General features: G+C 52.3%; 1 protein-coding gene across 2 annotated transcripts in view; it reads right to left on the bottom strand.

Moving 5' to 3' along the window:
- Positions 1-23,149, bottom strand: part of PWWP2B (PWWP domain containing 2B) — a 90,195-nt gene that overhangs the window by 25,372 nt on the left and 41,674 nt on the right. The window contains exon 3 of one of the 2 annotated variants that reach the window (XM_069797310.1): positions 17,698-18,378. The exons of the other annotated variant lie outside the window; for it this stretch is intronic. The gene's annotated coding sequence lies outside the window, so the exon portion shown is untranslated. Of the gene's footprint in view, positions 1-17,697; positions 18,379-23,149 lie in introns of those variants that run through there. 2 annotated transcript variants of the gene reach the window in all.

Raw genomic sequence — 23,149 nt, 5'->3', positions numbered from 1 at the left:
AAGCAGTTAAAGTACTGGCAGTGCTGGGACACACATGCCGAGCAAATGCATTTCTATTTTCACGAGAGACAAGGCAATGCAAATACACCAATACTGTTTACACAATAGAGAAGGGAGGGGAATATCTCCATTATCAACTAGTAATTTTTCCAGACAAAGAAGTCTTTTCTGTAATGCAGTAATCCTCTTATGCACCAACTGTATATAATTGACACTTCTCAATTATACACCTACAGAAGCACAAGGTTATTTCTTGTTTAGCTAGTTTTCAAGCCAGTGTGCCAGCTTTCCACATTTTCCATTACTCCACACCTTACGTATTGCTAATGCCTCCGATAGGAAATTACACACACTCTAATTACGGCACGCCGGGCCTGTCTGCGCGGCTCCCCCCACCCTGCCAGGCTGCATAAGCAGCAGAGCATCAGCGAAAATTCCTCTGCGTTATTCAGGCATGACTTCCCTGTTCAGAAATCAGCTTTAGTCTCCCCCGATCTGTGATTTTCCATTTCCTCCCGGGGCAGGTCTTGCACAACGACCCAGCAGCGGCTCTGTCTTTGCGACGGTGTTGGCACGGTCCAAGCCCTTCCAGGTGCTCAGAGGCAAACACAGACAGCCCTTGGAGCCGAGCATCCTCTCCCACCGTGCCAGGGGCAGCTGGTGTCCCCGGGGCTGGAGCCGTTCCTGCAGGGCAGGACATCCCCAGCACGAGGTCCTGCCTCAGCCCCGGCCTCCTGGTCCAGGAAGGCAGAAAACAGATCAGAAACCATGAAAGCCACAGCACCTGGATTTCTTACGGGTGCCAGCTGCCAAAGCCCCTGCTGATAGGGGTTTGGCATCTCTCTTACGTCTCTTGCGTGAGAGGGGAGTTAAAAACAGGTTTCAATTTTGCACTGCGGAATTGCCAGTGACCAGTGCTGTCCCTAAACCCGTGTGTCGGGGTGCACAGCAAGCCCTGCAGCTGGCGGACCAGCCAGTCCCATGCCGGTGCGAGGGTCCCTGCCCGGCCGAGACCTCCCGGGGAAGCCGGCGGCTGCGGGAGGCTGCAGTGCCAGACGGTGCCCGACAGCCGGGCAGCACCCGGCTCTGAAAGAACCAGGCTTCGTGTCACCGTGACAAAGACCGAGTGCTATTTAAGAAGCGGACACTGGGTTGAAATCTTTTTGGCAAAGGTGGCAGTTCTGCCCCTGCCCTCCGTGCACCTGGGAGCTCACCCAGCGCCAGGGGCACCGGCGGGTTCCCCAGACATCTGCACGCCTCCCCACGTGCACGGAGGGATACTGTGCGTGGCAATATTAGGGATATTATACTCGCATGCTTTGCACTTTTCCAGGGGTTTGGATGCACTTTTGCATGCTAAGAGGGGGAAAGAAGCAAAGGGAAAGGTATCAGCCCTTTCGCTCTCTGTTAAGAGAAGAAGCGTGTAGCAGGCAGGGCGGAAAGCAGGGAGCCCCGCTCCACCTTTTGCTCAGCTGCTGTTCATGATCCTGGTCTCGGTTGTTTCATGATCCCAGTCTCGGTTGTTTCCCCACACCTCCTGACCAAAGGGCACCCCACGGGGCTGCCCCGAAGGGGTGTTAAGCAAGGTCTCCAGAATGGTCTGGAGCCCAAGGTTATACATGGCATTGCAGGGGGCAATTTCTCCCTGCTCCAGCTGAGACGAGCCGCTGCAAAACGGGTGACAGAGTCAGTGTCTGTCCTCGCTTTACTGACCCCCTAGCTCAGACGAGGGGCTGGAAAAGCACAGGGAGCTGGCGGCTCGGATAAGGCACCAAGCCACAGTGTGACGGGGGGACAGAGTGGGCTCCTCGGTAAAGCAATTTCTGAGCACAGCATCGCTCCGCGTTTGGCAGTGGATTTTGGTGGGCACACGCCAGACCTGCTCTGCTCGGCAGGCAGCTGAGGCGCGCCAGCAACGAGGGCTCGCTCGCCTCCTGCAAGCTCCCGGCCGCGCACAGAGCGCAGGAGTGGTGCTGGGAAAACGTGCGCTGAGATGGTAAAAATTCACTTCTGTGTGTGTGTTACTGGTCGTTTGAACAAATAAATAAAGTCAGTGCAACTGAACTCAGAGGTAGTCCCAATAAATGTTCTGTGTTCTGTGAGCAGCCTGGAAATGAGCTCGGTCAGAACTGGTAAAAGCCGCTGGAACAGCTTATTCACCCCCTTCCCCAGCCCTACGCACACAGACACACACACAGAGCTGAACTCTGCTTTCATCAGAGGATTTATACATGTTCCTGTTATCATCAACAGAAATCAAGGGACGCATTACTTTTAAAGGCACTGAGCTGCACTGTGTGCAACAGACCTGTGTTGGCTTAAGGAGCCCAAGGTTTATTTTTAGACCCATTTATACATCTCTCATTTTAATCTCTCCTTGTTTAATCTGGTTTTGGGCTCTGTTCTGACACTAGTGATAGGCAAAAAAAAAATTAGTTTTGAAAAACCCCATCCCCAAACCCCAACACTGCCTGTTATTGACCACAGCAAGAGCAAACGCAGACACAGAGGAAACTATTTATAGCGCAGATAAACAACGCAGAGGTTTTGCTTAACGAAAGGAAATGGAAAAATAGTGCTCAGACATAGACCTTGAACACGTTGCCCTTGCCTGGGCTCAGGAAGGCTGGTGGGTTCCCGCTGTCCCTGCTAGCCCACAGGGTTGGGGATGGGGACGGGGATGGGGACGCGGATGCTTTAGCCACCGCTGGGCACCAGCCGGGGCCTCGGCTCTGGAGGGCATTTCTGGTTTCACACAAATGCGGAGTGGGGATTTTGTTTCTGCCCTAAAAAATGGATGGGAGGAGAGAACGACGTCCTGCCCCAGCCTGCGGAGGATTGCCACTGTGTGACTCACAGGGGCAGAAGGGCTGTCTTCTGCTTTCGGCAGGGACTAGAGGGAGGATGCTTGGGGCACTGTTTGGCCAGACTAGCAGGAACAAAGGTGTTTATTCAGGAAGTAAAACACACAGAGCGCAGCTCTGTGTCGCATTAACTTTGAACAACCCTAAATGCATTAAGTAGAACTAATCCAGCTGAGTTTTCCAGGGAGATGGAATACACAGCAAATAGGTCTCAGCCCGGGGTTTCCCTCAGCTTCTGTGCCCTCAGACTTTTGGAGTTCAGGGGTTTTATTTTATCCCCAGTTTTGCATCAGAGGCCCAGCTGCTGCAGCGGAGCAGGGTCTGCCAAGCGGGGGCCGTGGGGAGGGCAGCCCCAGGCAACCCCATGGCACGGCACGGCACGGCACGGCACGGCACCACCGCGGCTCCCCGGGGTACCCCACACCGGCAGGGCCCAGGGCGGTGCGGGGTTGGGGCCAGCTGTGGGGATGGTGGGATGTCCCGCGCCTGTCCTGCCGCAGCCGTCGCGGCGTGTGATGCTCTCCAGACTTCCCAAAACACCGCCTGCAACATCTGTCCTGGTCGCCTGGTTTGTTCTGCTCATCACGAGCTCCGGGCAGGGAACGCAGTTCTAGCTGAAAATAAGCCAACTGCATTCCCATTTTCTTAGCCTGCTTGAAGCCAGGATGAATCAAGTCAGAGGGTTAATCCCTGAATTTCAGGCACATGGAAGAGGGCTGTGCTAATTCTTTCCTGTAGATTTGCTAATTTGATTTTTCTTTTCCTGAGACATCAAAGCAGAACCTCCAGAGGAGAACTTCCTAATCAGCAAAGAGAAAAGGAAATCACTTATTTAGTGGGAAGGATGTAGACATACCAAAGGGAAACATTTCCATATTTTTTTATAGCTATGAAAAACAACTTTAAAGAGCGAGTCCCCTAAAATCTATTTTTATTGCAAAGAAACAGAGCTTTGGGACCCTTCTGTGTAGTCGTCTTGTTCTCTGTACCTATAAATGAGAACATCAATGAGATGAGGTGAACTGGAACATCTTTTCCTTTTTCAAAATATTTTACATTATTGATTGGAAGAGGAGAAAGGAAGCCAGGAAGAAACAAAGTGCTCGTGAAGAGAGAAAGCCAACCCTTAAATTAAATCTCCTGAGCACTGAGTCAGTCCTGCAGTTTCTACGTGGCCTGTGAACATTTTTTGGACTCCTTAACTCCAAAGAAATCCAAGTTTAGACCCCCAGGATCCCATCATTGTACACAAAAGCCAGCCTGCAGTACACAGCAAAGTGTTGGACAGAGAAGTCTCCAGTGGAAATGGCAACTTAATTATATCAACAACGATAAAAAAGTGTATATAGTAGGTCTATACAAGAATCTTTCCCTGCTAACAAACATCTGCCTCTTGCTATGGACATAGTAGTCCAGCTACTTGTTGAACTCCAGGGACTGCCAGAATATTTCAGATGTAGTCCAAAACCTGAATTTTAGCACCAACTAAAGCTCTCATCATAGCCACAGTAAAGACAAAAAAAAGCCTTGGGGCCTGTCCGAGGACAGAAGGAGTGAGGCCAAGCGACTCATTACTGTATTAAGTCTGCACAGGAGCCAAGGAGGATGCTGGAGCAGCACTACCATTACTCCTTCCCCAGCTGGCCATGGCACAAAGCAGTAAAAAACATCAAATCTGGTTCCATTTTCTAGAGGTCAGAACGAGCCCATTTTCCACAGTTTTCTGCAGTGTTTTCTACCCTCGGGTTTTATCCTATCCATTTTAAAAGCCACTGCTGCTTCAAAAGCTGGCCTGCTGATGAGACAGCCCTGGTGCGTTTGGGCACTGACAAAGGGTTGTGGCCGTCTGGGGATGCCGGTCCCCTGCCCCAGCCACTGGGCAGAGGCTGCTCTGTGGAGCGGCACGTGGACATCCCAGCTGCTGGCCAGGGAAAAGCCGTGACACCAACGCTTCAACGCATCCCTGCGTGCCAGGCTGCTGCCTCCAGCCCTTCCACCAGCTGCAGTTTTTCCCTTGGTATGTATTTTGGCAGGTTGCAGGGTCCTTGGAGCAGTGGTCAATGACTTCTGGGTGCTGCAGGGGCTGCCACAGTCTGAAAGCTGCTGGGGCACATTTTAGCCTTGCACAAATGCCTGTGACAGCCATAGATTTAAACTGGAGCTTTAAACTGGACTTTTCCCCTGGACCCGCGCCTTCCAGGACCGCCCAGCCAGCTCCGGTGGCTGCCAGCTTTTACTGGGGGGAGGTGTCCATGCGCACCCCAAGAGAGATCTGGTGGTCCCCAGCACAGTGTGAACGCTGACTGTACATCACTCCTGACTGTTCCCAGAAGTCATCTCAAGCTGCTTTCCCTGTGCCCGCTGCTTGTTTCCAGCTTTCCCTCTGCGCGGGTTCTCACCCACATTCTCGGCACCAGCCGCTGCCTCTCCTCCTCCCAGCCCTGCACAGCCCCCGGCTCTCCCAGTGTTACTGCGCTGGGGTGGGCACACGGGCAGGCTGGTCCCCACCGCTGCCGCTGGCGTGACGCAGCGCTGGCCAACAGCCACCGCCACGGGGACGGCAATCGGTTCTTGCAGCCGCATCCCTGAGGCACGGCAGTGAATCTTCAGGCTAATTCACCTACTGCACAGCAGTTGATGGCAGCACCATTATTTCCAGCCAGAGGTGTGAGGACATAAAATTTACCTCTTCTTTTACGATGTCAATTTTCAAAGATTAAATTAGGGCTGCCTAATTTAAATCAGTGGGTAGAAAGGTGCTGTTGGCAGTGTGGTCCAAAAACGGTGCGAGCACGGAGACGCTGCCACGATCTGCTGGAAACAACTGAGCTGCCTGTTGGGATGCCTGGTCGTTTTAGTTTAACCACACTCTGACAGCAGTGCTGCTTCAGTGGATGCTGGAGTTGCTTATAGTCTAAAACGCAGGAGGACAAGGGGACGATTCTTACAGAAAGTCGCATCGAATTTAATAGACAAAGAAAATGTTTCCAAAGCAGGAGGTTCACCTGCATAGCACTGTGTAGATAATTACAAAAAGGTGACATTCATTTCTGCTTATTTTACAGCAATATCATCTCTGTTGCTTTTAATGGGCTTCAAGACCAATTTCTACAAAAATCCTAAACTTTCTTTGCAACCCTTGCTAAGCTGAATGCTTATTCCAAACACAAAATGCAGCTGTATAAATTACACATTATTTAGTGACTCATAAGAAAAACTGTTAACAGCGAGGGGTGGCTAAGAAAATAATTACACAAGAAATCCTGCAAATTGGAAACATCGCGGGACACTCCCAGCATAAATCTGAAGGCCCAAAAAGAATCTCAGCACCCCCAGGCTTTTGCTGAGGGTGGGTGGCAGCAGGCTCAGGGCCAGGCGCTGGGTGCAGGGTCTGTCCATGCAATGGAGCGAAGGCAGCAGCAGGAGCAGGGCACCGGGGACCCTGCTGGGACTTCCATGCTCCGTCCCCCCCACAGTCGCTGAGTGCCAGCCAGAGCTCCTGGCTGGAGGCACAAGGAGCATTTCACAGTTTGAAGCCCAAAGTATGTTTAATTTAGGAAGTTTCATGACACTCGTCCTAATTTGCAGCAATTGCAGCCCTAGGTAATGAGTTTGGGATGTCACCCAGGTGTAAGGAGCCAGGCGTCCAGGTGGTAGTATGGGTTTAGTCCTGTTTATTTTAGGCCGGCAGTTAGGGCAGGGCTGAGATGGCTGTCAGCCATGCTGGGGAGGTTGCTGAATTCCCAAGCCTCCCTTTTATTTACCAAAATTTCTCCGAATGATATGTGTGCTGGAACTTCCCTGGTGTCTCCTGGATGTCTCTCACCCATCACACCGGATAATAACAGCACAGTGCTAAAAAAACCCAAGAAGCCAAAGACCTGACAGGGTTCTGAGACGCCCTTCAATCACCCTCCTCTTAAATCGCTGTCTTTAAAAGCGAGTGTCTCCGTCGAGGTGACGAGGCTGTGCTAACAAACCCTTCCCTGCTGGCTCTGATGGTGTGCCTGGGACCTCCAAAGCCGCCTTGTCTTCAGCCCCTTCTGCCCTGGGCATGGGAGGGTGGTCATGGGCAAGCGCAGGGGCTGAGCGGGCAAAAGGCAGAAAAAGGAAAAAAAACCCACATGAATCCAAGAGAAGCCTGGAAATCCTTAGCTCTGGGTTTGCCATCCATGGGCAGCTGTGCTTGTCTTGCACCGGGGCCGGGCTGCAGTGGTGGGTCACAGCCCCCGGGCTGCGGTGGTGGGTCACAGCCCCCGGGCTGCAGCAGCCCCCGCTCCCGGTCCCGCTGGCCCAGCTAGCCCCTCGCTGCGCTGTGCCGGGGACCCAGCCCTGGCTGCGTCCCCAGGAGCTGCAGGGAGGATGGGTTTCTCTCCTGCAGCTGCAGCCCGACCTCGTGCCTGCGCGGGCTGAGCTCTGAGCGAGCCCTGCCACAATTAACTGACTGCTGGGAAGGCATTTCCTAGGGAAACAGAAAGCTGGTTCGTTAAGGGTCGACTACCCGGCTCCAAACCTCTGCCCCAGCATCAGGAACAGCCTCGAGTTGTTGAAGCAACCAGGCCAGCCATGGCTGAGCGTCAGTGTCATTCATCAAGGGAAAGGCAATGCCGCCCTCAAAAAAGCGGGCAAAAAAGAGTGGCGACAGCTGGGGACACTGCAAAGAGGCAATACAAAGCTAGCAACCTCGTTTGCTCGGGATAAGAGCACTCACTAAAGCAGTTCTGCAGCTTAACATCTCTGCTTTAGTCCCAGAAACATTTTGCTCCAATAGCTTTGCCCTATATTCTGCCAGCACACCCATGGGTGACCCCCCCGCCAGCGCTGCCCTGCACCGATGCTGCGGTGCACACCTGCGCTGAGCACGGTCCTCTCCTCTGGGGTGGCCTTCACACTTGGTTAATTAGAAGAAAAGCAGCAGCAGCACCATGGACCAGAAATGCATGTTTGCTTTGGTTTCACCTCAACCTCCTGTCCCAAAAGGTGGTTTGATGTGTCACAGAGTTTTGGACATACTAAGCTATAATTTCCTATATACAAATAGGAAATTTCTATAGCTGTGTAGGGAATAGGATGCACTGCAGACAAAAACAGAGAGCAAATTCATTCTTTTTTTGTAACAAAAACAATTACTTCACTGAAAGTTGGGAAAGTACCATTTAGACTCCAGCTACTTCCCAAGTAAGTGAAAATAACCATGCCCAGAGAGGAGCAGGCTCAGGAGGGAGGGAGGAGGATGGTTCCTCCGGGTGGGTGCAGAGGCTGCTCCGGGATGCGCTCGGCAACACAACTGTTCCCAGCCGGTAAATACCATGGAGGTGAGCGACCAGAAATAACTAAGTTGGCGGTTTTTTTCCTTTTTCTCATTTTACTCAGATCCAAAAGCAGCATCCCAACTATTTTCCCTGGTCTTTAACCTATGCCTTCACAAAGGATCGGCTGCGTTTTCCAAGTGAGCCGACGATCTGAGCTGCCCAAGTGAGAGGAGTTGGCCTGTTCCTCCTCGGCTCCCCTGCCCGTGCTGCTCCCATTCCCTGCCCATGCTGCTCCCATCCTATTCATTGCAATGAATTAAAAGAAAAAAAATTCACAAAAATTCATTTAAATTAAGCTGCATTTTTCCAAAAAGCCCAGCCTAATCTTTCACAGGAAAAAATTTTCAGTAAGCTCCAATTCAGCTTCATTACAAAAAACTTCTAGTTTTCACTTTGTAGTAAGAAAAAGATTGTTAGCATTTTCAAATAGACTCTTAGCTTTGTTAATAGTTGGTATTATTATTAGTAATAATAATAATTCCTTCTGTTACAACTCAGTGTTTGAGCTCACCCTCTAGCTGATAACACTCAAGCTCTGGGGCCAGCAATTAAGATAAAATGGGGAAATTGCAGAAGCCAGCCTGGGTGAATGTGCTTGTTCTGGCTGAAGGAAATGCTCGCCCGGCTGCTCTGTTATTCCCGTTCAAACGCAGATGGACAGGTAAGGGTGGATGAAGTCTCCCATCCATTCGGGAGGAGCGGCACTTCTCCTCCCGGCACCCAGTGAGCTGCCGACACGCTGGCGCTGCCAGGGCACTGAGATTTCACTCTACTATGACTGGGGGCTTCTGAAAATTTTGCTCTGATGTCCAGGTTCTCCTGGGAATCCTTCATTCCTTTGCAGGAATTTCCCTGCCGTAAACCAGCAGCGCGGTGGCTATGGAGGAGCAAACCTGCTCCAGTTCCCTGCACTCCAGAGACCGGCCGCAAACAAGGCACGATGCTGCTGGCTGACTGTGCAGCCTCTTCTGTCCTGGCGCAGGCTATTTGATTACTCAGATATAATTGGCCAGAGCTTGCATAGCCGCAGATGTTATAAATGGACACAAAATGATCCAGCCAAAGTTTTTCTTTTTATTCTAGCCAACTTATTTGTTTAAATCTTCTGCATAAGTGAATTCCAGAGAGATACAATACTCTGTGAGGAGAACATTTCTTCTAATGGTTCTAAATGTACCGACCTTTCCATTTGTACTTGGCCTTTTGAAAAATACTGTTGTTAATTATTATTATTATTATTGGATCACAGAAAAAGTCTTGAAATCTAACCATTAAATTTAACTGAGAAAGAAGAGTAACTCAAACCCTTGGAAAATTTCATGGATCTCCAGCGTGACTCTTTAAGACTTATTCAAAAAATCTACTTAAAACCACATTATACTCTCTTAGCTTGTTTTGATCTTTTCATTCAATTGGCTTGTCCTTGGAAATCAATACACTACAAAGAAAGCACAGTTGTATTTTCCACCTCTAATGCAGAATTTGTGAATAAAAATAATTACCAAGACCACCAGCCAGGTGGAAAATTCTGTTCATTTTATCTCTGCAGTGAAAGCTGGAGTATCAGACACATTCAGATATATGAGAAATTCACCTCTGATATGTTTAATCCTCTTCAGTGGCGGAATCACGTGCAAGAGAACTATCAAAGGCACCACTGGTGTAATTGCCCCCTTGGCAGAGCAATGGTGTACTGACTTCACTGACACAAACCACATTCTTTGCCTATATTGCATTTACAGCCCAATAATGAGACCTGCCCTTGGGATCTATCATCAAGGAATGTTTGACAGCACAGGTACTTTCGGTACCACTAAAAACCCAACCAAACAAAACCCGCTAAAACCTCCCCAAATCATGCTGACTACTCTGACCACCAGTGAGAGCAGCGGTGCCCGGGGCGGGCTTTGAGCGCGGGTCTTGTACTGAAATTGCGAGGCTGATGGTGTTGAAGTTTGAGGCGAACTGGAGCCCAAGTGGAGTGGTGCCAAGGTGAAGACCTGAGAGCTGGAAGGGGACAACTGACCCGGAGACTTCCCTGAAAGGAGACCAGAGCTGACCTCTGCCAGGATCCTCGAGATCCAGGACGCAATGCCGCACCTCCCACTGCCGCTCTAGAGCAAAAAGAGGAAAGAAAAAGCTGAAAAAGAAATGGCCCCTGAGGGAGGTGGAGCAACATGGAAGCTCCTTGGCAATCCCTCGGCCAGATCACTGCTGTCCCCTGCGCTCTGCACGCCGGCACCTGGGCAGCCTGGGAGAAAGGTTGGACAAGGCTGAGGGCTCGGGACCGGCCAACTGCGGGCAAGCACCATCCGCAAACTCTGCAACGCAGCCAGTGTGTCACATGCGGGTCAGCGGGTTCAAGGCTCAAAAGTATCAACTCTCCATTATTTTTGGATTATTCTTAAATTTTATGTATATTTGTAGCTTGGCACTACAAGGCTCCCACGCTGAGCATGTACAAACACACGTGCGCTAAACGGAGCGGTGGGGGACACGATCACGTACACTTGCAGCATATGGGACCAGGTGCCTTTTAGGTTTGTTTACGCATATTACCAGTATAGAAAATTAATCATAAGGAAAGCAAACACTCCAGCCTCACATTCCCCGCACTGCTGAGTGTGATGGTTACTCTGGCTTTTATTGCTAGAAAAATCTTTCTTTTGATGTCCTTTGAAAGTATGTCCTTTGAACTACAGTATTTTTGCTAACACTACTGGTCGGATCACACTCCCAACAGCTGAGAAATGTGAGATTTAATTTCAGGCTGCAAGGGAAACTTCATTGCAAATTGATGTCCTTTAAGCAAGAGATACCTGGAAACTATCTAGTAAAAATCAAGATCTGCAATTTTCCCCTGAAGCTTTCAATACTCTCATACCTCTCAGCAGATCTGCAATGTTTAGAAATAGTTGTCGCTGCCACCGAAAATAAAAGCCACAGCGTATTTGGCCATCACATACACATGGCTAAATATAACACCTGATGGAAAACAGCAACAAACAAGGTGGTTATGGCATGGGATAAAACCAAGAGACAAATAAACCTTATCCATAAATAAATAAACAAATAAATAAAAGGTAGTCACTTTCATTTTCCAAGTTCCCACAGACTATTTAAAAATAGGCATTTCTGTGTGTGACTTCAGAATTCGCAGAGAAAATAAAAAAGATTTTTAGCCACCTATTATACGGAGGTAGGGGTGAGCCACATCCGAGCTCTCCAGCCGTGCTTCACCATCACACACAGCTTCTCTCATCTCCATCGCTTCAGGTTTGCTGGCAGGGAAAGCGAGGGTGTAGAAAGCGGACCGTGGGGCGGCTGTCTGGCCCGAACCTCGAGAGCCGTGCCCGGGCACGAGGAGGACCCTGGGGTCCCCATGTGCCCCGCGGGCACTCAGGGCGCCCTCCACCCTCCCGCTGCCGCTGTCTCGCTCGGGGAAATAAATCGCTGTGCGTGCAGCGGGCTGGAGAGCCCGCGGGAGCAGAGACCCGGCCGGCGCCACGCATGTTCCCGCAGCACCCGGCGCACGGTCGCTGGTGCACCGTGCTCCCCGGCGTCCTGCTCCCCGGCCGGGATCTCCAGGACACGGTAGCAGGACGTCGGCCGGGGCGTTGGGGACCGCCGGTGCCACGCTGCCGGGGAGCCTGCGGGAAGAGACGCCCGACCCCTCGTCCCAGCTGCGGGGCTCATCCCCGGTGCCCGGCGCGGGTTAGGAGCTGCCCAGCCGAGCCCCTTGCTCGCTGCGTGGCGGCAGACCCACGCCGGGGCAGCTGGAGCAGAGCGAGGGCAGAGGGCTTTTCTCCTCATCAGCCAGAAGCGGGGGTCTTCCTGAGAGCTTCGGAGTTCAACGTAGTTTCCACCTCTGCCACAGCCCCCCGAGCAGCAGCCAAGCACTTGACTGATGCGGCCAACTGCGGTCAGATAATACGATTTTGGGGCTGGGAGCATAACGGCGTCCTGCTCAGCCGAGGGCAGGAGCAGCAGCCACCTCCATGGACACTGGGGGAAGCTTTTCCTTTGGGACCTGGTTCCTGAGCAGGAGTCTGAGTGAGAGTGAGCAGTAACTCTCACTCAGTAACAACAACATGTCGAGCATTCGTCTGGAGATGAAAACTGGGTTTATCTTCTTACAGAAAGGCAATGCAACTAATTCCTTCACTGCTGCAGAGCCACAGTTTGCTCCTCCCTCTTACAGTGGGAGTATTTTTCCTGTGATAGCCTTTGAACTCGGGCTGCATTAGGCACCAGAAACATTCCCAGTGCTGGAAGCAGTTGCCAGAGTTGACATTTATGCTTGCAGTCGTGCCTGCACGGACGCAATTTCTAACCTCAGTCTCCTGCTCCAGGGGAAACACCTGCCAGCAGCTGACGGAGCAGCCTTCGAGGGTCTCTGAGCAATCACGAGCGATGCTCGGCCTCCCCCACGCAGGGCACGACCCAGGTCCAGGGAGGGGGCTGGCAGCCCCGCTCACGTCGCCGCTGGCCCCCCGTGTGCCGCACGCCCAGCACCGCGCTGCAGCAGGGGCACGCGGAGCCCAGCTGCTGCTGCACGTCTTGCTCATCGGTGACACGCATTTTCTGTTATGGGGGAGCCTATTTTAAGCTCACCTGTTGTGGACAGTATTCACAGCAAGCTCAAAGTCAGCATTTTTGAGTATCTATCTATCTCCTCTGCGGTGGAAGGGGCATGGAGCCCAGCACCCTCGCTCACCTGATCCCATTTCCATTTTGCAGGGGGCAGTTGAGGCATGGGGACATTCAGACACTGTCGGCATCAGAAGCTAAAAGCTGTCGGTGGCACTTACAGAGTATCCGTCACCAAATATCGTGGCACCCGGTCCCTGCTTGGAGCTCTGAGCACCAGCCAGAAGACCTACACCAACAAACCAACCATGTCCTCTTGTTTCATTAGTGCTCATTAGGAGGGTTTGCAATGGCATGTGGGAAGCTCTGCCAGCTGGATGTGGTATATAAATATCACAAGTATAGCACACATGCACGCACACATACACACACACAAAATAACCACAAAACTTATCACAAACAAGCATCCACCTCAGGCAGCTCACATCCATGGAAGAAGAAACCAGCTGTGCAAAGAGTCACAGCCAGGCTTTAGGTTTCTGTATCCCCCCTGGTGCCCCCTGCAGCCTATCCTCATTTCAGAAATACCCTCAGATGAATGAAAAAAAACTAGAAAGGGTCGTGGGAAACAAAGCTGTGCATGTCTCTGGAGACTGAAAGCTTCCCCATCACCCTCCCTCCAAATCGGCCGAAGGAGTCATCTGATGGCAGTCAGATGCTGCCAGTATTTTTAGAGGGGCTATTATGCGTTAGTTCAGGGCTCCAGCGATAGTAAAGCATAGGTGAGTGCTCTGAATGCCCTTTTCACTGCAAACTTTCCCCTGAGTAAATTTTCAAGCCACTTCTGTGCCATATATGTCACCTATATGCTGTATTAAGGAGGTCTTTCCCAACCCTCTGTTTGAAGTGCTCCTCTAACAAGCACAGAAATGTTAAATTGCAGAGGCAGATGGGACCTTGCAGCTCTCGCAGGAGCTGCTGCTTTGGGCTCAGCTTCCTTATGCGGCATTAAGGGCATCAGGCATACCCCGAGGCACAAATTCAGGGGGTCTCACAGCCCACACCTTGCTCTTCTTCTGCCATCAGGGTGTTTTACCAAACCCGGGCGCCAGCATCCCTGTGACAGCCTGCCCTGAATCTGCAGCTGGGACCCCTGCCTCCAGCCTCGCTGCTGCTGCTGCTGCTGCTGCAACACTGCTGGCAGCCCTGCGAGGGTGTGCACACATCTGCACACACAGGTGCATGCACACGTGCACGCGTGCGCACACTCAGCCATTGCAGGTGCTCTCTGCTGCCGTGGGAGCTCAGGGCTCTCCCTGTGCCGTCACCCCAGCAGCGGGGCAGGGGCTCGATCCCCTCGGGCCCACGCTGGGACCCAGTGCTCCCCTCCAGCCGTACCCCAGTGCTCTGCTCAACGGGGCTGGCTCTGCAGCCTGACTCACCCCGAACCAGCAGGCGCTGCTGCAAAATCCCGAGCACTCCCTCGCTCCCCAGAGCTGGTCCGGCAAGATTTTTGCCTGTGTTTCTCAGAGTAATGTTTGTAACCTGAATTAGGCCACTGCAGCCCGCAAAAGCAGAGGTTTAGTAAAAAAGCCTTCTGTGCTCCCCAAACCTGTTTTTGACTCCCTGCAGGGCAAAGGTTCTCTGACTGTCTCGTGCCCCCCGCCACGCTGTGCCCGGGTTTGCCTTGCTGCGATGCCCAGCGGTGGCAGTGGGGCCGGCGGGGTGGCACCAGTGTCTGCCTTTCCCGGACGCCGTGAGTCACGAACGGTGTTGCTCCCAGCACGCAGGTGACAAATACTGCAGGAGGGAGAGCGGTGGGTTTGTCTCTAAAGACTGAGTTTTGAAGTGAAGAGTCTGGCTGCAGGGAGGATGTCTCAGCTCCTTCGGAAACCAGGCACTCTGCAGTGTGCGTCCCTGGGGACGCCGTCCACCCAAAGCTTCAGCACCCCTTTCACTCTGCACGGGGTGGGACGGGTGGTCATCGCCGTCCCGTTGGTGGGCATCAACACTCAGCCTGCGCAAGCGATTCCCTAGAGGAGCTGATGGGACCGGTGTCAGGACAAGTAGCCCGAGATGCTCCAGCTACCTCAGGTCTGTCCTTCAGCCCTGTCCTTCAGCCACCATCCTCTGCCTGGGACCCCACGGAGCTGGACACAGGGCAAGTGTGGTGCCCTGCTGTGCGGCCCTGGGCAAAATATTTTTAGGCCAGGGATCTGAACAATAAGTTTTGAAAGAAAAATGTTGACCAGGCCTGATAATGATTTGTACAGGCATCGGCTGTCAAACTTTTATGTTGTAGCTCTCAAAATACAGGGAGCACAACTTTGTGTGGCTCTCAAACTGCTCCACTCGGATGATCTCGGGTCACATCTGGAAGGAGGTGAAATGCCACACTATGTGTAAAGCATCCGAGGAAAATAACCCACCCTAAAAACTGTTTTTGTATATTACACACACTCAGTTGCTGCATATGGGAATGGATGGGGGCTGGTTTTTGGAAGAAAGACAATTTCTAAGAAGTAATCGCTTCCCCTGTCCTAGTTTCTCTCTCCTAATCATAGGCAGGCTTGTGACGAGTATCTGGGGGAAGAGGGGTGCACACCAGCCGCAGCAGCTGCCGTGTGCGCAGAGGAGCTGGTGCTTCCCCAGGGAATGCTGCCGCGGAGCAATGACCTCCAGCTGGCAAAGAGCATCCTCCATCCCTCCCTCAGCCCCTGGAGATCCACTCCTTCTCTTCCAGCCCCTCTGCGCTGCCTCCAGCCCTTCACAGCTCCTTCCCCCACCCCAATCCTGCCCTGCTTTTAGGCCTCTGGAAAACTCGCCAGAGCCTTCTCCGTACCAGAAAAGCAGCTACGGGATTTGGCAGGCGTCTCACGGGAGCAAACCATCCCATGTACGAACGGGCTTTCGATGCTTTTCGGGTTCGCTGTAAAACGAAGGCGGGCTGCAAGCTGAGAGGGGACAGCGCTGCACATCGGGGTGCAGGTGAGCTCCACCACCATGGAGAGAGAGCAAGGAAATCTGCTGGGGAATGTGTGAACTCCGTCTGCCAGAGGAGGCGAGAAGTGTCCTTGGCAGGACAGCTTTCTGCGTTTTCAGGGACACTGGACAGCGCAAAGATGAAGCTATTTTTGGCTTGGACGCTCCCTACATCGGACTCTGCACAAACTCAGGCAGCACAGAACGCAGGCCCTGCCCGAAGCACAAGTTCTTGGGTACTGAATCACGCCGTGGGATGGCCCCGCGTCCTGCCCGTGCACACAAGCACGCGCAGAGCTGACACGGCCAAAAGCAGCCTTTCCTTGCACTAACACCAGGTGTGCACCAAGAGGACACGTGTACAGAGAGAGCCCCGTGCACCTCTTTCCCCGACCATCCCAGGAGATACGTGCCGTCAGCATCCCTCTGCTCGCGCCGGCCGATCCTCTTCCCAAACAGGCAGGACCTGCCTGCAGCAGGCAGCGAGCTCGCCAGGGTAGGGCTGGGCTTGGTTCATGGCTTGTCAGGCACCAGGCAAACACTTGGGCTCAGAGAAATGCAGACTCCTGGGGCTGCGCTGGCAGAGGAGCCTGAGCCAGAGCAGGACCCCCAGGCAAAGCCACAAAACAGGAGGACCTACAGCGGGGGGCGGGCAGCATCTGTCTGTCCAGCCCCCCGGCCCCGCTGCCGCCGTCCATCTGTCCAGCGCCCCGGTCACGCTGCTGCCACTCCGGTACTTCCCACTGGAAGGAAGCAGCCTGGACATGGAAAATGTTTATTCGTTGCCAAAGGGTAAAAAAGAGGTGGCAAAGCCTACTTCTTCCCTCTGGTTTTTAGAATAAAAGTATTGAGAAAGGTGGGTTGTCACCCGCCTTTTCCTGAGTGGAGATTGAGCAAGCCTCGAATACAGGCGGGTTGTTTTCTCTCCGGACTGCACTTTTAGAGCTGTCAAATCTTGCACAAAATGCTTGCTCCTCCCAAATGGTTTTAAGGCACTGCAGTATAATAGAGGCTAACAAAAAGCAAAGTGTTTAAACAATCTGGCTATAAATCTCTTCTGCTTTCAATTGCTCAGCTTTCATCCCCTGTCATAATTATTTATATTTTTCTACACTGAGTTCCTGGACAGATGAAACCTCAACGTCTAATGGAAAAAAACAAGCCGGGGGGGGGGGGGGAAGGCGGTGGAAAGTAAAAAAATCCTTGAATTCTTGAGATGCATCATCGAGAAGCAAAACAAGCGTATGCCCATTTTCATCACCCTGGCAAGTCACCCTGCCCTGTCAGCGAATTGCTCAAGTCCAAGCAACTGCTCTCCTCTCTGCCACTCACCCGATGGGTTTCCACCTCCTGCTTGTCCTATGTCTTTAATGCCTTTGTCTATTTAAATGCAACAGTGAGTCAGCCCAAAGCACACACAATGCCGTGAGACAGCCCCAAGATAAGAATACCAGGCAAATAAATAAAAGCAGACAAGGGCTTCCTGTTCCAACAGCCCACTTCACTTATGAGAGGGTAAATCCTGGGGACATGGGGACCCTGCCTGGGCACAGCGGTGCAGCCTCCATGGCGAGGGGAGAGCAGGCGATGCGATGCCGGCGGCTGCTGCGACGGCAGAGAGCCCCATCCAGCACAGAAACAGCGTGCTGTGTTTGGGGAGGGCAGCTGGCGTTATGTGAGCCATTGCTTGCCTGAAGAAGAAGAGTACTTTCCTTTCAAAGCAGACGATAAGCCACTGCTTGGATGCTTTCAAAGTAAATCTTTGGGTTGTTGATGCATAGGTGTCTTTTTTTTTTTTCTTTTTCTCCACAATTCCTTTTTTTAAGCCTAAGAAATGTGCTTATCAGTGCTGACAGGGAGGATAACATAGACATACAATGCATTAATTGCCAGGCATGCATCACCCATCACATTCAGCTCCCGTAGAGACCAATCCTTACATGCGGTCCTAAACTTTATGAAATTATCCTTCATTGACTCAAAGAACTAAAGAGAGTGTAACTTCCCCCCTTGGAAACATCCTGGCAAAGACTTCCAGATTTCCAGGGTCAAGTCCAAAGTAGAAGCACAGACCTTGGTAGATAACGTGTTCTTGACTACTGCTTTAAGGAAGCATTTAACGTAGTTGACTCATCACTGAATTTCACGTCAAACACAATCTATGTTTTTAAATGTTAGCCATAAATAACTATCATATTTTTAAACATGATTTCCTTTTCTATATGTGATGTATATCTCTACTGAATACTGTATTAACTCAATTGTGCTAGTTCACTTTGTTTGCAAACAAATGCCTAGTGAACCACCTACTCTTTGGAGATGATAATCAACTTTTCATGGTTTAAGCACAAGTGCTGCAAGCAGACTCAGATCGCGCTCCATTTGTTTCACGTTAGTTGTACTACAGAGGAAGGACAAGGGTTTCTGTTGGAGGCTAACTCCTGCACTGGTCAATTCGTTATTAAAATGTCAAATGTTTGTGTAAGGAAACATCTCTCTCCCTCTCTTCACCTCAAGCCATAAAGCACCTCAGCTCCTTTAGCCGAATAAGAGACTTTGGGTTGATGCGTGCCAAGGCTTGTGTGAGAAGTGGCTTGACTCAGACGGTGTCCGTTTTCTTCTTTATCATCCTGTATGAACATAAAACATGAAACGATTAAGAAAAGCAAGCTGGAGAAGGAGTTTATTTGGTCTGTCCAGAGTTTAAAATGCATTTTTAAAGTTCTGTGGTCAGGAGATTTTGTTCTGCTGGAATTGTAAGTGGCTTTTTAAAACACAAGCCCTGCTAATAAAAAAAATGCTCTTTGCATATCTAGAAAGCTCTGCAACCTTTTATCTTTTTTTTTGCACTAAGTGTGCTGAAGTATCTGAATCACCTGTAACTGGTAAGCCTGAATAGCACATTCAAGAGTGGGGGTGTGTGTATGTGTGTGTTTAAAAAGCCTTCACCGGGCAGGCAGGACAGGCTCTCCCATATGTGTCCCCTTGCCTCACATTCTTACACAAGTAAAACTGCAACGCAAACCAAGCGTTTACAAAACCCTCACACATAGGTAACCTGCAGGCAGACCAGCTGCGGAGCAGACTGCCCCTCAGCCCGGTGTGCCCACCGTTTGGCACAGCAGAAAAGGATGTGGCCAGAGCATCAGCCACAAACTGGATCCCGTAGGCTGCCCTGGCTTTGGAACGAAACCTTTCTGTGCGCATGGGCACAGGTCACCCAGGCTGCAGCACGGGCCAGAGCTTCGGGGAACAAGGGCTTGCCTCCTAATGCTGCATTGCCAGCGGCCGCCTGAACGATCACGTCTGAACCTATCTCCGGTAAATTTTGACTCCTATTCGTTCTGGGAACTCTCTACCTAAATATTTGGTAACTCAGAAAATGCTGGCAAAGAAAAGTTTGAGAAAAGTTCCCTTGATTTAAAAATTGCTGCAGACCTTTGTCCCCCACTCGGGTGGTCACTGCAATGGCTCGGGGCTGGGGCCAACAAGCACTACCAACATCAAGGTGCAGGGTGTGCCACCACGCTGGTTCCTGGACCGCTGCCTACTGTGGCCCAACGTCCACAGTCTTCGCACAAAACCTGCAGCAATCCAAAGCGGGCAGCACAGGCTGAGCTCCCGGGGCGCCCCGCTATGTACGACGCCTCCTGCAGCCCCGTGGTGTCCTGCGGCCACCTGCGCCCCAGACCCACAGCCAGAGCATCTCTGCCACAGCCCCCGGGATGCATCTTCCCACCCAGACTGAGGCAAGCACCCCCATCCGCCGCTCCCACGGGCGCCACTCGACTTCCACCAGCCGACCACCCCCTCCCCTTCCCATCTATAATTTACTCAGCCTCACTCAGATCAGGGTGATAAGACCTGTCTGCGCTTTTGGAATACTTGAAGAGGTTAAAGCCAGAGGGAGAGGAACTCTGCTCCCTATCAGGGTGAGGTTTGATTGCTTTGGGAGGGGTGAGGTCCCAGGCGGATCCCAGTGCTGCACCTCGTCTGACTCAGCGGAGCCTCCCTGCATCACTGCAAGGCAGCACAGCCGCGCAGGCTGAGCACGAGCATGGCCCCTCCATCCTCACGTGTAGCCCCACATGCCGCAGGGGGTGTTTTAAAACACACAGATGTCCTGGGTTGCCCATCAACTGTCGGCCCCGAGGGGCTCGGATTGACGAGAGACAAGAAGTGTGCCCAAAGAGCCAGCTACCGAGGTGTCATGCAGATATGTGATGGATGGGCAACTCTAACTGATAGGAAAAACCACACTCATTTCATTAGTATTCAGGCTGAAAACCAAGGCCAGTATCAGAAACCCTGGCCCTCCACCACACTCTTGCTTGGGGGGATGGCCCTGCAGCCAGCACACGGCAGTGCCAATACCGTGAGCCATGCTGAGCTGCTTGGAATCGCTCTTCTGTCACCCTGCCAGTTTGTAAACCCCATGAATAGCTAATTTCTCAGCTACATTCAGCCGAGTAACTATGTGCTCATTAAACACTGCTACCAGAGCTCATTAGGGAGCACACATGCCCCCGGTTGCTGCACAGAGAGCACGCATGGCTGCAGGGCGATGCTAATCTGTCGCAGGGATGGCTGCAGGGTGATGCTAACCTGTCCTGGGATGTGCTGAGCATCCCTGGACACCGCATAAGGACCGTGGGGGCATCCACCCCTCGGAGCCACGGAGCCAGCGTGGGCATTCCCACGGGAAGAACTGCCCTTGTGCCTCCTGCCCGGCTCTGCTTCCCAGCTCCCCACGCTGTGCCCGCTCCAGCCGAGAGCAGCCAGGTAACGGCACCGGTCACCCGCCCCGAGGGCAGCCCCCTCGCATTGTCCGTCAGTGCCAAAGCAAGACCAAAACGGTGAGAAAAACCTTACAGCGCAGCAGGGCGCAGGCCGTGGGCACGCTGAGCACACACAGACCACCAGCAGCCCGGGAGCGGGACAGGCGTGCGGGGGACACGCGGCGGGCACCTCCGCGCTGTGTCGGCACAGGCAGTGCCACGAGCGACGGCGATCTCGCCCCGCGAGCTGCCCACAGCAAACGCACGTGGCCGAGGAGCGCTCTGGCTGCCCGCTCCCTCCGGAGCGCTGTGGGCGCAGGCAGCGGATTTACCGTTGCTGCTGCCGCCGGCTGCAGGGGAAAGCTGCTGCTCGGAACCACCGAGGCCGCTTCCCGCAGAGCCTGCCTGTTTACTGGGTGGTTGTTTTCCACCGATGGCCAAGAGCAGGGGCATAAAGTACTTACAGCAAGGTAAAACCAACACAAATCTTTAAAGTAAAGCAAAGACCAAACTCCAGTAAATGGCAGAGTAACACCTGGGACCGTCCCAGGTACAAGTTCCCAGGCCATCCCCATCGCTTGTTTGCAGAGCTGCTTCAGTGGGTCTCAGAGGAGCCCTTGGGAGCTCGCAAAGCCAGATTATACCAAAGCAAGAGGATTTCCAATCAAGGCCCATCATGAAGGATGTCCTTCCAGCAGCTTATGTGCCTCTAATCTGCCTAGCTCGTCAGCATGTCCCACCTAATTACAATCAGGACAATCCTGAGGTGGGCTGGGGCTGGAAGAGGATGTTTTCTTTTCTGTTAAAGTGCAACACCTTTGCATTAACCTGTACCACCTGTAGTTGCTGACTCCATCACAGACAGTGCAGTTACAACAGTATTTTGGGGCGTTCCAGCTAAAGATATAGTACACAAATTACTACAGGAGAGCCACACCACTGCACCCCCAGCACTGCCAGCTGCAGCGTGGCCCTCATGTCCAGAAAGCAAACTATAAAAGATGACCTGGTCACGAAAACGAATCTTGCGTATGCTTCAGCTGACTTACTGTTTGATTGACAACCCCCCAACCCAGTCCAGCTGAGATCAGCTTTTCCAGTGAGCAGCAGCCTGCGAGTCGGCTCATCTCCCAGGCATCCTCGGTCCGGGGGTGCGCGGAGCCCAGCCAGCCCTGCGAGAGAGCGGCTGAGACCTACGGCACGCACAGGCAGATTTACAGGATCGGCTTCCACTGATGTTACTCTGCCGGGGACAGGGTTTTGGGATGTGCCAGGCACCACATTGCCTGTGCAGACAAGGAAGCGTGTGCGTACACACGCGTGCATAGGATGGGGAAGGGGAGCGGAAACAGATGGGGCGAAAGAAATAGAAGCCCAAGAAGAAGGGCAGGGAACATTTTGCTCGAGGTAACAAAGTTTTCTGATTGAGACCTCTGAAAGTTTTGAGACTAAGGTAAAGCTTCTGGCTGGCCTGGTGGACAGCCAGCTGCCACAGCCTCATTTTTTAACTCCTGAAACTACACCTGTATGTATTGTTCATGTGTATTTTCCAGGTTACTGGAAAATCACCCTAAACCCCAAAGTCGCCATGCCATCCCTCCCTGGTCAGAAGCTGCTGCCCGCAGAGGCGCCCATGAATCACCGTCAATAACCATGTGCAAGCCTGACATTTGGGATGGCTTGGCAGCTGCCCTGCACCGGGAAGCAGGAGGCTTCCAGCTCATTTCTTCTAGTGATTTATTGAAGACGACTGTTCTTTTCAGGAACCGTGACTTGAAAACCTGTGATTTATGAAAACTCCATATGTGCTCTTGCTCTTGTTACCCACGGATGGCTTCCAGCAGGGTTTCCCTGCCGCTGGCTGCCATCCCCAGCCCCGCACGAGAGCCTGCACGCTGCCGGCGGTGTGAGAGCTGCCCCGGGGAGGAACCGGCACCGGCATGCACGTGGAGCAGCAGCTTACAGCCGTCCATTTACCGTGCTCGCTGAGCAACAGCATCTAAATTTAGTTCTCCATCTAATACCCTCTTTGGAGGAAGTGTCAATTTTCCACTGGCCGCAGGTTGCCAGCGGGCTGACTGCTCACTCGGTGACTGACCGCAATTAACTGACCCTCCTAGCACAAGCACTCCGTGTTTTGTCGTGTCCCATCTACAGCCCTCTGGTAAGAAGGGTTTGTTGGTGCAGTTGCTTAGATATCACCGAAAAATCAGAGGTGCAATGAGAGCCCACCTCAGAGCACTGAGAAACGCTCTTCCTGCAGAGAAGCTTTAGCAGCAAAACGCAGACAGGGATTTCTGCAGCATAGCTTATTTTTGTATTGCGTGTGCTATGGGGGGAGCTCCCTCTCTACTCCCCCTCCCAAAATGCAGCCAGGAGAACAGCACTGCTGTTGCTAACGCTCGTAATTTCAACATCTTGCCCTGTTTTTCCCCCCAGTCCCAGCACCCAGAGGCAAAACCACCTAGCAAAAACGTCTGCCTCAAAAAGAGATGTTAACTTCTAATCTTCCTATCTGAGGAGGAGAAAGAGACTCAAGCCCATCAAAGAGAAACTCAAAGGGCACATAAAAGCCAAACGCACGCTATTTAGTCAACGAATCCCACAAGCTCGTGGTTTTTAG

The sequence above is a fragment of the Haliaeetus albicilla genome, chromosome 11 (genome assembly GCF_947461875.1).
Source record: "Haliaeetus albicilla chromosome 11, bHalAlb1.1, whole genome shotgun sequence".
In the NCBI taxonomy this organism is placed as follows: Eukaryota; Metazoa; Chordata; class Aves; order Accipitriformes; family Accipitridae; genus Haliaeetus; species Haliaeetus albicilla.
The sequence above is the reverse complement of the archived record's forward strand: the minus strand, read 5'-3'. Positions and strand labels throughout refer to the sequence as shown.